The sequence below is a fragment of the Bactrocera dorsalis genome, chromosome 3, assembly GCF_023373825.1.
Source record: "Bactrocera dorsalis isolate Fly_Bdor chromosome 3, ASM2337382v1, whole genome shotgun sequence".
Taxonomy (NCBI): domain Eukaryota; kingdom Metazoa; phylum Arthropoda; class Insecta; order Diptera; family Tephritidae; genus Bactrocera; species Bactrocera dorsalis.
The window spans coordinates 75,517,473-75,530,105 of NC_064305.1; the positions used below are offsets into that span (position 1 = coordinate 75,517,473).

The following is a 12,633-nucleotide window of genomic DNA, read 5'->3' on the forward strand; positions in this document are numbered from 1 at the left end:
CGATTTAATTTAATTTGTAAATATTACAATTGCAATTCAGCTCAGCTGAATAACACCAAAATATACAAAAATTGCATAATACGATACTTTTTAATTTTATAAAACCATAAAAATGTAAAAATTGCTAAAATACCCACAATATTAAAGGAGACAATATGGTAATCTTTGTTTTATGCCTCATGTTTTTGTATTTGACTTGGCAAAGTAAGCTCAAAAACATTAGAATTTTGTGTAATACATATGTATGTTTCAAAATTTGAGCTTAAGATTTTCAAGACACAACATTTACTAAACCAAAATGCTACTAAATGTAGCTAAATACAATTTGGTATTTATTATTTCAGTTGAAATGGAATAAAAACTGAATTCAACTGGACTGTGTTATTTAACACACTGTAAATGTTCTTAAATATAACTGATTGCAATTAAGTGGTTGTTATAGTGGTTAAAATGTACAGAAAATAGAATTCAGCCGCGCTGAATTATGTAGAAATGTTATTTGACTTAGCTTAATGCGGTTAAAAATTAGTAACAACTTTTAAATACAATTTAGTGGTCATTATTTAAGTTGAAATAGTTATAATAAAAGCTGGATTCAGCTGGGCTGAATTATATCGATATTTTATTTAGCATAGTGTAAACGTGCTAAATATAGCTAATTTACAATTAAGTGGTCATTATTGTGGTTAAAATATAAAGAAATTTGAATTCAGCTGGGCTGAATTATGCAAAAATGTGATTTGACTTAGCCGAATGTGGTTAAAAATTAGCTAGAACTTGTAAATTGGATTTTAAATGTCATTTCACTTGACTGAGTATGTTCTAAAATTAGTTATAACTTTTAAATTACATTATAGTTGTTAATAAGTCGTATTCAGCGGACTTTTGACTGAGCTGAATGTGTTTAAAAACTAGCTACAACTTTTAAATTACATTAACGTTGTTTAAAAGTCGTATTCAGCTCAGCTGAATTGCATAAAAATATTTACATTTTATTTTAAATTTTGCTATTTCATAAACACTGCGTTGTAATTACTATTTATGCAAAGCCACATTCATTCAACTATTTTTACAACTTAATAACACGAATGTTGCTTTCGCGACGGCGGCTTCCCTCTCACCAAGGTCAAATGTTTATGGCGCACATTGTTTGCAGCGCCGAAAACACGTCACCGCGCAACTATTAATAAACATTTGCTGTGAGCGTTAAATTCATAATTGATCACCGGCACGTAATGCACAAGTACTTAGCTATTTACATAGGTACAACACTAACAATGTGTATGTAAGGGTGTGTGTCTGTGCCTGAGTGTGCCTAATTAAAGTCCAGTCATACGATAATTGACTGCAGCTAAGATTTTAGGCGTATAACACATCTTATTAATTAAACAATTAATACTGTACAACACTTACGCGCTGCTGTAACTTGTTGAATTATTAATTTTTTTTTATTGTCGCTTTTATTCAACACGAGATTTCAGACGGCAATCAGCAAACAGCATACAAAATGTGAATAGCAACAGCGACGCCAGCAACAAATAATAACGCCAATTGATTTATACACGCCCAGCAAATCCATGTGCACGCGGATATACATATGTATGTACGTGCTGCTATATATGTATGCGCATAAGTGCTTAGTAGAGGCGACCGTGTATGCGCCGCGGCGCGCGACGTCAGCTAATTTATAAACAAAACAAAAAAGGAACACGCCTGTTTAACTAAGCGGGCGACGACGACGCGAACGATTGAGTAAACGACCGAGTAACCGTCCGTCTGACAGACGTAGTAATTGAACACTTGACGTTATCGAAGTGCCGTTGAGTCGTCGTTCGTATGAGCGTATGTTTGTAAAACGAGTGTGTGCGCGGCGAATGCGAGCGCCTGCACACCAGACGGCGACTCACTGCTAGCAAAGGTGATCGAGTAGCGCGCTGACGTTTCACTGTTTTTTTCTTTAATATTTTTTTTGTAATTTAATTTTTTTACTTTTTTAATTTATTATGTTTGCTTTTGTTGTACTGAGTTGGTTCAGTTGTGATTCGCGGAAATAAAACGAAATTCCAGAAAATACAAAAAGCGCACAAATTTTTCACTTCACCAGAATTCACATAGTCGTGCGCAGCACAAAACACCACACTTAAATATATGCATGTATTATATTTTTTATTTTCAAATATTTTTTTGCTTTTCGCTTTTTGTTGTCGTTGTTTCTATTCACTGTCAGCGCGCACAAGTTTACGTAGCACAAAAATGCGAAATAATATTCCAAAAAGGCGAGCGGCGCACAACTGGCGTAACCAAGCGCCTAACTGATGCGGCAGACTGAACTGAATTGAACTGGCGAAGCGCGCTGATGTTGATGTCGATGATGATGACGACGACGACGATATGTATGTATGTATGTTTGCGTGCGCGTGCCTGTGTGTGTGTGCGCGCTCGTTGTGACTGGGTTGCGAACGAACAGGAAAAGTGGCCTAAGCGAGAGGCGGCACAGTTGTTGCTGCTACTGCCGCTGCCTATTAATATCAGCAGTTACGCGCGGCGCAATAATTCAACGCGGCAAATATGCGCTGCTAACAAAAACAAAAGGCAAAACCGACACACACGCACCGTAAAATGAAAGACCGCAAGCAAAACACACAAACGGCAAAAAGGCCAAAACGTCAGCATGAAATGAAAAGCGCAAGGCAACGCGGCGCGGTGCGGATAGCAGAGTGCGCTTGTTCGCTTGCGCGCGTTTGTATGTGTGTGCGCACGTATGTATTGTGCCGTAAGCAAAACCAAACAATCGACATGCACACCACAACAACAAAAAAAGTTCACTTTGTACACTTTATACTACGTTGAAAATGTAATAATAAGTAATAAGGAATTTCTGCGTTGGCAACGTAGACAGTTGTCGCTAATAGTCGACGGCACAGTGGCGCGCGGTTGGCTGGGTGGCAGGAAGGTTGACAGCCCACACCAACTATGCAACCGCAATTACTATTTACAATGTAGGCAGCAGTAGGCGCGTTGTGCAGGTTACACTAATGTACGCGGCAGTACACCAAGCAACGAAGTATTACACAGAAAATAATATATATATAAGTATGTATGTATTTACTTATTTAGAAGCCGTTTGGTTATGTGACGAGCTTCGACAATGGCTGAACGTGTAATCGACCGCGTTAAACTTGAATGCGCGCGCGCTCTTTGGCTTTGTGGACGACTTCGCATACGAAACGCGACTAGACGGACGAACGAAATTCATTCAATTTCCAAGTAAAAATCACAATCCGCACAAGAAACGCACACTAATACAACAGCGCGCACATATACACACTGCCAGATGCAGACCAGCGCGCTGCGGCGGAAACACACAAGCAAACCTTTTGTTTGTATGTATGCATGTCTTCAATGAGCGCTTACGAGCGTGTGTTTGTGTGCGCGCATGAGTAAGGCAACAGAGCAGCTGAGCAGAAAAGTAAATAAAACAAAGCGCAAAGGAAAAAAGCTGTTTATGAAATAAAAACGCGGCCGACGAAACAAAGAGGGAAATAATAATAAAAGCAAACATATGTTGGGTGGGGGGTATATACTCGTACAAACATACATACACACATAAAAATTTCAGTATGTGTGTGAGCGACCCCAAAGCACCAACGAACGAACAAGCGCAAACACAGAAAGAGCGAGAGCGAGTGTAAGCGAGCGCGTAAGCAAGAGCGCGACAAGTCAGCGCAGACGAAAAAGTCATTTAAAGAGACAATCGCAGAGACTGGGCACAGCTGCGGTCGTAAACAGCAACAAGTTCCATTAGAGAACGTATAATCAAGGAACTTGAAGTGGGGTGACACATGTAGCGGGCGCGCGGCGTTGAAGCTCGGTATGTAAGCAGACACACGTATGTATATACCTGCGGTCATACAGCTGTACGTACGACTGTATGCAGATACAGACGGCGCTGCTGTCTGCCGCTGTATGTTCAAGTGGCGCGACAGCGCATACCACAAAATTCACACTTACTCACCAAATGCTATGGCTAACTATGAGCCATATGCGGTGTAGTGAAGTAATAATAAGCAGTGCGCTAGTGCGGTAAGGTGTACTGAACGCTGAGCGCACACAAAGAAGCTGACGAGTCAGCAACTAGCCGTCAGCAAGATGCTTACATATGCATATACATACATAGTACATACATTACACAGCCAGTCATTGAGCAGTCAGTCGGCCAGCTAAATAAGCAAACCAGACATTTGAGGCGCTTGCACGGTCAGTTGGCGTAAGCGCTGTCGGCGCCTACGCCGCTATTATAGTGTACCCTGTACCGGGCGCGCAACAAAGCCATTTATTAATAATTATTTATGTATGTTTATGCAAAAAGTAGCTGTGTGCTGTTGTGTAGAGGGTGTTTGTAGGTGTACTTATGTATGTATGTATATATGTATGTGTGTGTGTGCGCACACATGATGATCTTGTCTATTAACGCCCTGTTGGTCAATTTTATTATTTTTGGTACAATTAATTGCAGAATTTGTAAATTTTGGAAAATAGTAATATTTTACGTCTAGTTACAAACTAGTTATTTACGGACCAGTTTGTAAATTATCTTGTTTTTCGTTAATTTAAAGAATGGTTTATACTTTAGGCTTATAAATTAGTCTTAAAATTTTGTGAGACGTTCTTAACATGTAAACAATTATTTTGGGTAACTTTGACCCTTGAGAAGTTAATAGAAATTTTGTTATTAATTTTTTATTTAACACCTTGCTCGTAAGTTATATTACTTTCGTTATAATTAATTGTTGAATTTGTAAATTTCATGAAAATAGGGAGAGTTTACGCCTATTTACCAACTAGTTATTTTGTTATTTATTTAGACATTTGTTTGGTTTACTAAAAATTAAAATAATTTTAACTAGTTACGAACTAGTTATTTACGGACCAGTTTGTAAATTACCCTGCTTAAATTAATTAAATGAATGGCTTGTTGTAATATAATTATGTACATATTTTTTAAAAATTTAAAAGACATGAACTGTTGGAAGACCGTTACAATAAAATATATGTATTACAGAAGCTGGAGATTATTTCGAAGATTAAAGTCACATTTTGATAAAAAAAGGTTTATAAAGAATGTGGTTGCCTATAAAAAAATATATGCTTCATGTATTATATTTCTCAACACTGATGAGTTCCTTAAAAATATTGATTTCTACAAAATTGTTTGAAACTAGGCATAACTAGTTAATTTATAACTATAATTGTAACTAGTAGCTTTTCAACCCATTATTGAAAATTGCTTCAAAACTTAGTTCTAACCCAAGAATAATGTACTTAAAGACATATACTCAAATAACACTTCAAGCAAACCCATAGCAATAACCGTATGACAACGAAATTAATTAATGTAATAGACGAAACGACACGGCGTATGAGCAACCAAAGTGCGGTAGCGCTGAAGTACACGCATACCTATGCACAAACGCCATTAAAATTTATTTAAACGCGCAAATGATATGCCAATAAGAATGGCCACCAACAACAACAACATACACATGCATAAATCATACAAGCAATCAGCAAATAATAAAAAACGAAGTAAAGTCGGCGCGAACTCAGCTCAACGACAACGGCTCGAATAGCAAAAGCAAAAGCAATGCAGTTGAAGCAGAAAAAACAAATGGCCGCGCAAAAAACTGCCAACTACAGCGTTGAGCGCTGCTACTAAAGCAACAAAGCCAACAAAAGTGATCGCAAAAAAAGGTAAACACAAAAAACGAAGTTGCTGAATAGACCGTTGATCGTGCCTGCTTGCTAGCTTGCGTGGACTTCGTCGGCTCACAAATGCTTTCTTTTATTTTTGTTGTTCTTTTCATTTATTTTGCTGTTTTTATTGAAGTTGAATAAGACGAAGCAGCAACCACGTCAGTGAAATGCAGCAAAAAATTGTAGTAGTTTATTGCCAAAGCCGGAGTGTTAATTGTCGCTGACTAAGTAAGGTCTGGGGAGCACCACCAGGCGAACAATAACAAAAGCGAAAATTACAAAAAAAAAGTATTACACAACCGTTTGCACATTGAAATGCAAAGCGTATAAAAATGTAAATCGTAATGAAATATGATAAAGCGCAATGAACGTTGCGCATGAGCGGGGATGGGGGAACTGAAAGAGTAGCGGATGTTGGCGTGTTCGAGTGGAGGAGCCTTTAAATAATGTAAATAAATTAAGGAAATTAAATTTGCAAAAATAGAAAGAAATGAAAAATGAGCAATGAAATGGATTGAATGTATAGCAAACAATAAAAAGAAAGCAACTTTTATACTTTATACAGTCTGGATTGAGGAATTTATGTATTTATTTAACTGTACTTTTTAATTATTCAGCATTTTTGGATTATCTTAATATCTGCTGATATGCTTGAACTTCAAACTTTGGTTCAAGAGCATATTTTGCTTAAAATATAGCACTTTTTGAGGAAAACAACTCAATTTTGATAGAAATGATTACCTGAAAAACAGTTTAAATTACTCAGTCAAGTTGGCGTACTATTTAAACATTTCCAGTTATATACGTTTTTCTGTTTCAGTAAATATTTCTAGGTTGAGACCTATTCAGCTGTGCTGAATAAAGTTATCAACAATTCAGCAACATAGATGAGCTGATAAAAAATGCCCTATTCACATGCGCTGAATAAGGTTTTCAGCAATTCAGCGAAATATATGTGCTGTCAATGATAATATACTTTATGAACAGAACCATATGTAAATGTGCTGTAAAAGCTTTTATGGAAAACAGAACAAGTTGAGCTTTGTTCAAGAGCGCTGAATAAGGTTTTCAGCAATTCAGCAAAATAGATGCGCTGATAAAAAAATTTAGGTAAGAGAACCAGTTAAATTACGAAGTAGGTTTCCGTTTAGAATCATATTTCAATGCGCTGAATAAGCATTTCAGGAAATAAGAAGGATTGATTATATATTTAAGAAAACTAAATGCTTTACTACAACACAATGAACTGAAAATATGCTAGAATTATGTTATTACATGATACCACAAGTATGAAATTTGAAAATGGTGTATCACACAAACTTCTTAGCAATTCAGCGCAAAAAAATAAACAATATTTTTCATGTCATAGTCTCAATACGTATGTACGTACATTTATAGTTCTTAGTAGAACTTAAAACTATAAGGAAGAAGTATGTCGGAATAAATGAACAAATGAATGGAGCTTCGTGTAATTCAGTCAATATTTGTTTACAAAAATTGAGCTGAATCGCAGATAAAAGCATACAAATGAATTAAGACGTTATTATGAAATACATTCAGCTAAGCTGAATACAATAAAAGATTACATAAAATGTTATTTATAGTCTTTATGATTTTAATATCAAACATACTTTTTAGCAGTTCAATGTAAAAAAACATTTTTTATTTTAAGTCATAACCTCAATACTTAACTGTAGTTCCAGATGAGATATACAACTATAAAGAGCAATTAGATAGAAATTACTACTCAAATATATGATGTTTTGAGCAATTCAGCCACATTTTCTTACATAAAACCGAGCTGAATAGCCTACAACTGCATCCAAAGGAACTAAAACTACCGCAATGTAATTTGGAAATAAATTCAGCTGAGCTGAATACGATAATAAGTTATATAACATGTTATTTGTAGTCTATTTCTGCATTTTCAATATTTCAATACTTAAATCTAGTTTTAGATCAGACATAAAACTGCAAAAAGCAATTAGGTTGAAATAAATACTCCAATGTATGATGTTTTAAGTAATTCAGCCACATAAAACCGAGCTGAATAGCCAAAAACTGCATACAAACGAACTAAGACCTACCGTAACGTAATTTTGAAATTTATTTAACTGAGCTGAATACAATAAAAAGTTATATAACAGATTCTTTGTAGTATATTTCTGCTTAAAAATGAATAAATAACGCGTAAAAGCGCCGTTACACTTTTGCTTCAGAATATTTTCATATGAATAAAGTGTGATTATTATATTTGCCACAATAATCGCACTCTTCTGATAAAAAAAATAATTGCAGAAACATACATACACAAGTACTTGACCGACGTTGTGGAAAGGCACACACGCATAAATATACTTATGTACGTACATATGGGTACAAGTGTAGAAAACCGTTGATAACGTGAGTGGAGTATGCGAATGTCAAGTAATTGTGGCACATACTTACATACAAAAATACAAAGAAACATACATATGTACGGATGTATGTGTATCTCTTTGCATAGAAAATTCCAACTGGAAAGCCATGTAAATCGCTGACGCGTCATTCATTTCACACACTATAAATGACGAATGGCAAACAAAGCCAACAATAAACAACAACAACAACATAGGTCTATACATATTTACACATGTACATATGTACATATGTATACTATATGTAAATGGACAACCGTAATCAGCAACTAAACAAATATAATAACGCTGCGACTGTGGAGAGCAAAAATAAAATAAAATTTAACAAAAGTAACAACAACACTTAATTGAATTGTAAAATACGAAAACAACAACACAACGACGTCATAACATCATTATCATTAACATGAACTTCCTTAATTAACAACATAATGAAGATAATTACCCCAACAACCACAACAATGAGTGGCAAACGAGCACGTTGTACGAGCGAACGAACGCCAATGAAGAAGTGAGCGAGCGAGCAGACGAGCGTTTTGGGTGTCTCATTAAGTTCAAAAAAACAATAATAACAATAACACAAACGAAACTAGCATACAATGAGCGTTGACGGCGACGATCAGCCAAGTGGGCAGATCGGTGAGTGCAACAGTCAGTCTGTAAGCGAGTGAGTTAGACTCTCTGACAGGCAAGCGAGTCACTGATAGTACACGAGCAACTCAGTCACTTCGAATGTGAGGCATTTGTGTGTGTGTGTGCGCTCAATTCATCGCGTATATTTAACGGCGCAAAGGAGCGCGGGGTAACGGTCAACTTGTTGGTGCGAACGGAGGCGAGCGACCGCGCCAACAACTAAGCGGACGTGGTTGCCCCCGACATAGTAAACAAAATGCAAACAACTGGAATTAAGAGCGCACCGACTGTGTTTTTTTTGTTTTTGTCTCTTTTTATTTTTTTTCTTGCATACGAGTTATACACGAACACACAAACACGCACGCGAACACTGCGCTAAAGTGTCTTCGTTTCGCATTATTAAGCTTCTTCGCTTTTATTGCCTTTTTCACGGTGTTCGTGTATGCGTGTGCGAGTGTGTGTGTTTGCGCTATTCGTATGAATTTAATGGCTGACGATTCACCAGAAACGAGGAAACCCTCAATCTAGCGATCACTAAAACTTGGCGAGTCAAGCTGGTGAGCCAGCCAAAAACGATGAGTGTGCACACGGCGTGCTACATAGCGACAGCGACAGTGACAGCGCTAGAGCGGCGCGAGAGAGAAAGAGCGTGTGCGCAGCGAAGAGTGTGTTTGCGGGTTTGGGGGCTTTTGGGGTTGCCGTTTACGTGTAAATCGCTGCGGTTAATATGAATCAAGTCAAATTGCATACACACACACATACCCAAACGCACATACATACATACATACATGCGCGCACACGTAGATTTATTTGTTCGCTTTTATCGCCGTATTCGCATGATGTTTTTATTTATTCACTAGAAACGGGTTTGAGATACTATTGCACACATACAAGCGCACATATGTATGTACATACAGATTTGTGTATTTGTATGTTTGCATATTTATATGTGAATCGAATTGTTGTTATTGCTGTTGTTTTATAACTGCCGCCACATGTTGTCACTGCCGCTGCAAAGCATTGGCAATGCCACTGAGTGTATCAATAGCTATGTACATAAATCTTTTTTCATATAGATATACATACATATATTGTGGCTCTATGTATGTATGTATGTACATAGGTGTCTACATTGTTGCTGATGATGCGAAATTTTCGTTTGTTCAGGCAATAATAGGTGGCGGCTGTTAGATTTGCTTATAATGGTGGATTATCTCGTTTTTAATATGAATTTTTTTGAAAATGATTTTAGATTTCTGTTTTCGGCTTTATAATCTGAATAGGGTATACTTATAAAGTTTGCCAGGATATTTATAATACCCAGAAGGGAGAATTGAAACCCTTTAAAGCCTTTTTTCTCAATAATCTAAGAAATATCTTCACTAAATTTAGCGTAGCTTATTACCCAAGTCAAGGCTATAATCTGCGAAAAAATTGTTCAAATCGGAGCACTATAGCATATAGTTGCCATACAAACTGACCGATCAAAAACAAGTACTTGTATGGAAAACTTTTTTATTTGACAAAATATTTTCAAGAAATTTAACATACAGTTGCGAGCATTGAAATAGTAGTGCCTATTGGCCAAGAGAGTTTTGCTTTAAATTTTGTTAATTTTATGATATTGCCTTCGATCATTATTTTAGTTATATTCTCTGAAGTATAACGGTCCTGTTATTCACAACAATAAGTGTGCAACACTTACCGTTACTTTTTTAGAGCCAATTTTATTGGGATATCTGTTTTTATGAGCGAGCAATAGAATAGTAGTGAACGGTGAGCTGATTACAAACAGATCATTTTTACTAAAAAAAATTTAATTTTATCAAACAAAAAGTAAGTTTCCTAATCTTTTATTTATTATTCAATGCAAAAAGCAAAACAAATATGACTTTGTCCCTTTTATTGGGCCGGGGGAAGCCCTGTAGTGAAGAAAAACGAGAATGGATTCAATCTGTCGTAAACAACGGTAAATCCTACAAGGGAGTGGAAAGACTTGTACGGTGTAAAGCCACAACGATTCGCAATGCAATTATTTATAAATAAAATACGAAAAAAGCGGCGCAAGACGGATTCTTTCTGAGAATTTTACACGAATAGTTGTAAGATGTGCCAAGACTCGACCTAGAATGTCAGCTATGGAGATTCGGAATGAACTTAACCTGGCCTGCGGTGTTCATACAGTGAGAAGACTTCTACATGAACATAATTTATATGTCCGCAGTCCTCGAAAAGGATCGTTATAAATAAAAAAAATCATGTAGCAAGACGTCTTAAATTCACCAAAGGACACCTGAATTGGCCGTTTGAGAAATGGCGCAACATTTTGTGGATAGACGTGTCGAAAGTTATTCTATACGGCGGTAAAGGGTCCCGTCAGTATCTAAGGCGCTCCCCTAATACAGAGTGCGACCCCAGACTCAGCACAAAAACTTTGAAGCATGGCGGTTTGAATATCATGGTTTGGGCAGTTTTTCTTATAGGCCAAATTTTTTTGTGTAGTGTAGTAATTCACAAGATCACTGGTATAATGGACCGATACACATACGTGGATATAATGCAGCATATTATGATACCATTTGCTGAAGAGGACATGCCGCTGAAAAGGATATTTCAGCAGGATAATGACCCGAAGCACACCAGTAGGGTGGCAAAATAGTGGTTTCGGGTCAATGGAGTTGAGGTCATGGATAGGCCAGCTCAATCCCCTAGCCTCAATCCCATTGAAAACCTTTGGACAGACGTCAAGAAAGCCGTGTGGAATGACAAACCCAAAGACAACAATGAGTTGTGGACCGTGGTGCAGTAAAAATGGCAGACAGAATGCCACGAAAAAGATGCCAGAGTCTCGTAGATTCTATGCAAAGGCATTGTATTGCTGTTATAAACAATCATGGCCATGCTACCAAGTACTAAGATCTCGTATAGACGAAACTTCCAAAAACCCTTAAAAATTTTTATTACTTTACTACAATTTTACTGCTCCCATCAATTTTCATACTTATATAAACACATCTTTGAAAATAAACATATCTTGTACATATTCAAATCTAAATATTTTTAGTGGTAAACATAGCCTGGTAAATATGATCCACTTTCGCATTTCAATGGATGTTAAAATTGTTTGGCATGTTACATAACTCACAGATATGTAAAGCTCTAACACCCACTACTATTTCAATGCTCGCAGCTGTATATTATTGTTAAAGGCAGCGCTACGATATCCACATAATTCGTTCAAATCGGTGCACTATAGCATATAGCTGCCATGTAAACTGACCGATCAAAAACAAGTACTTGTATGGAAAACTTTTTTATTTAATTATGCATCTTTACAAAATTCAACACGGATTATTATTTCAGATAGTGGTATAATCTGCGAAAAAATTGTTCCGATCGCAGCACTATATCATATAGCTGCCATACAAACTGAACGATCAAAATCATGACCTTGTATGAAAAACTTTTTTATTTGACAAAATATTTTCAAGAAATTTAATATATATTATTGTTAAAGGCAGCGCTACGATATCCACATAATTCGTTCAAATCGGTGCACTATAGCATATAGCTGCCATACAAACGAAACGAACAATATTATATCCTTCTAGGAAAAACTTTTTTATTTGACTAGCTATCTTCACGAAATTTTGTTCAGACTATAGCCTAAAGCAAGCTTATAATTTCCTAACAAATTATGCAGATTGGGCCACTATAGCGTATAGCTGCCATACAAACTGATCAATCGAAATTAAGAAAGAACATTTTTTTTTGCAAAAAATCTAACCTGTGAAGGTTATTATAGCTTCAGTGCAGCCAAATTTGATTT

General features: G+C 36.4%; 1 protein-coding gene across 4 annotated transcripts in view; it reads right to left on the reverse strand.

Annotated features, from left to right (window-relative positions):
* The window catches only part of LOC105229121 (zinc finger protein 40), a 174,190-nt gene that overhangs the window by 25,112 nt on the left and 136,445 nt on the right, over positions 1-12,633 (reverse strand). The window contains exon 1 of one of the 4 annotated variants that reach the window (XM_049453415.1): positions 1,414-3,590. The exons of the other annotated variants lie outside the window; for them this stretch is intronic. The gene's annotated coding sequence lies outside the window, so the exon portion shown is untranslated. Of the gene's footprint in view, positions 1-1,413; positions 3,591-12,633 lie in introns of those variants that run through there. 4 annotated transcript variants of the gene reach the window in all.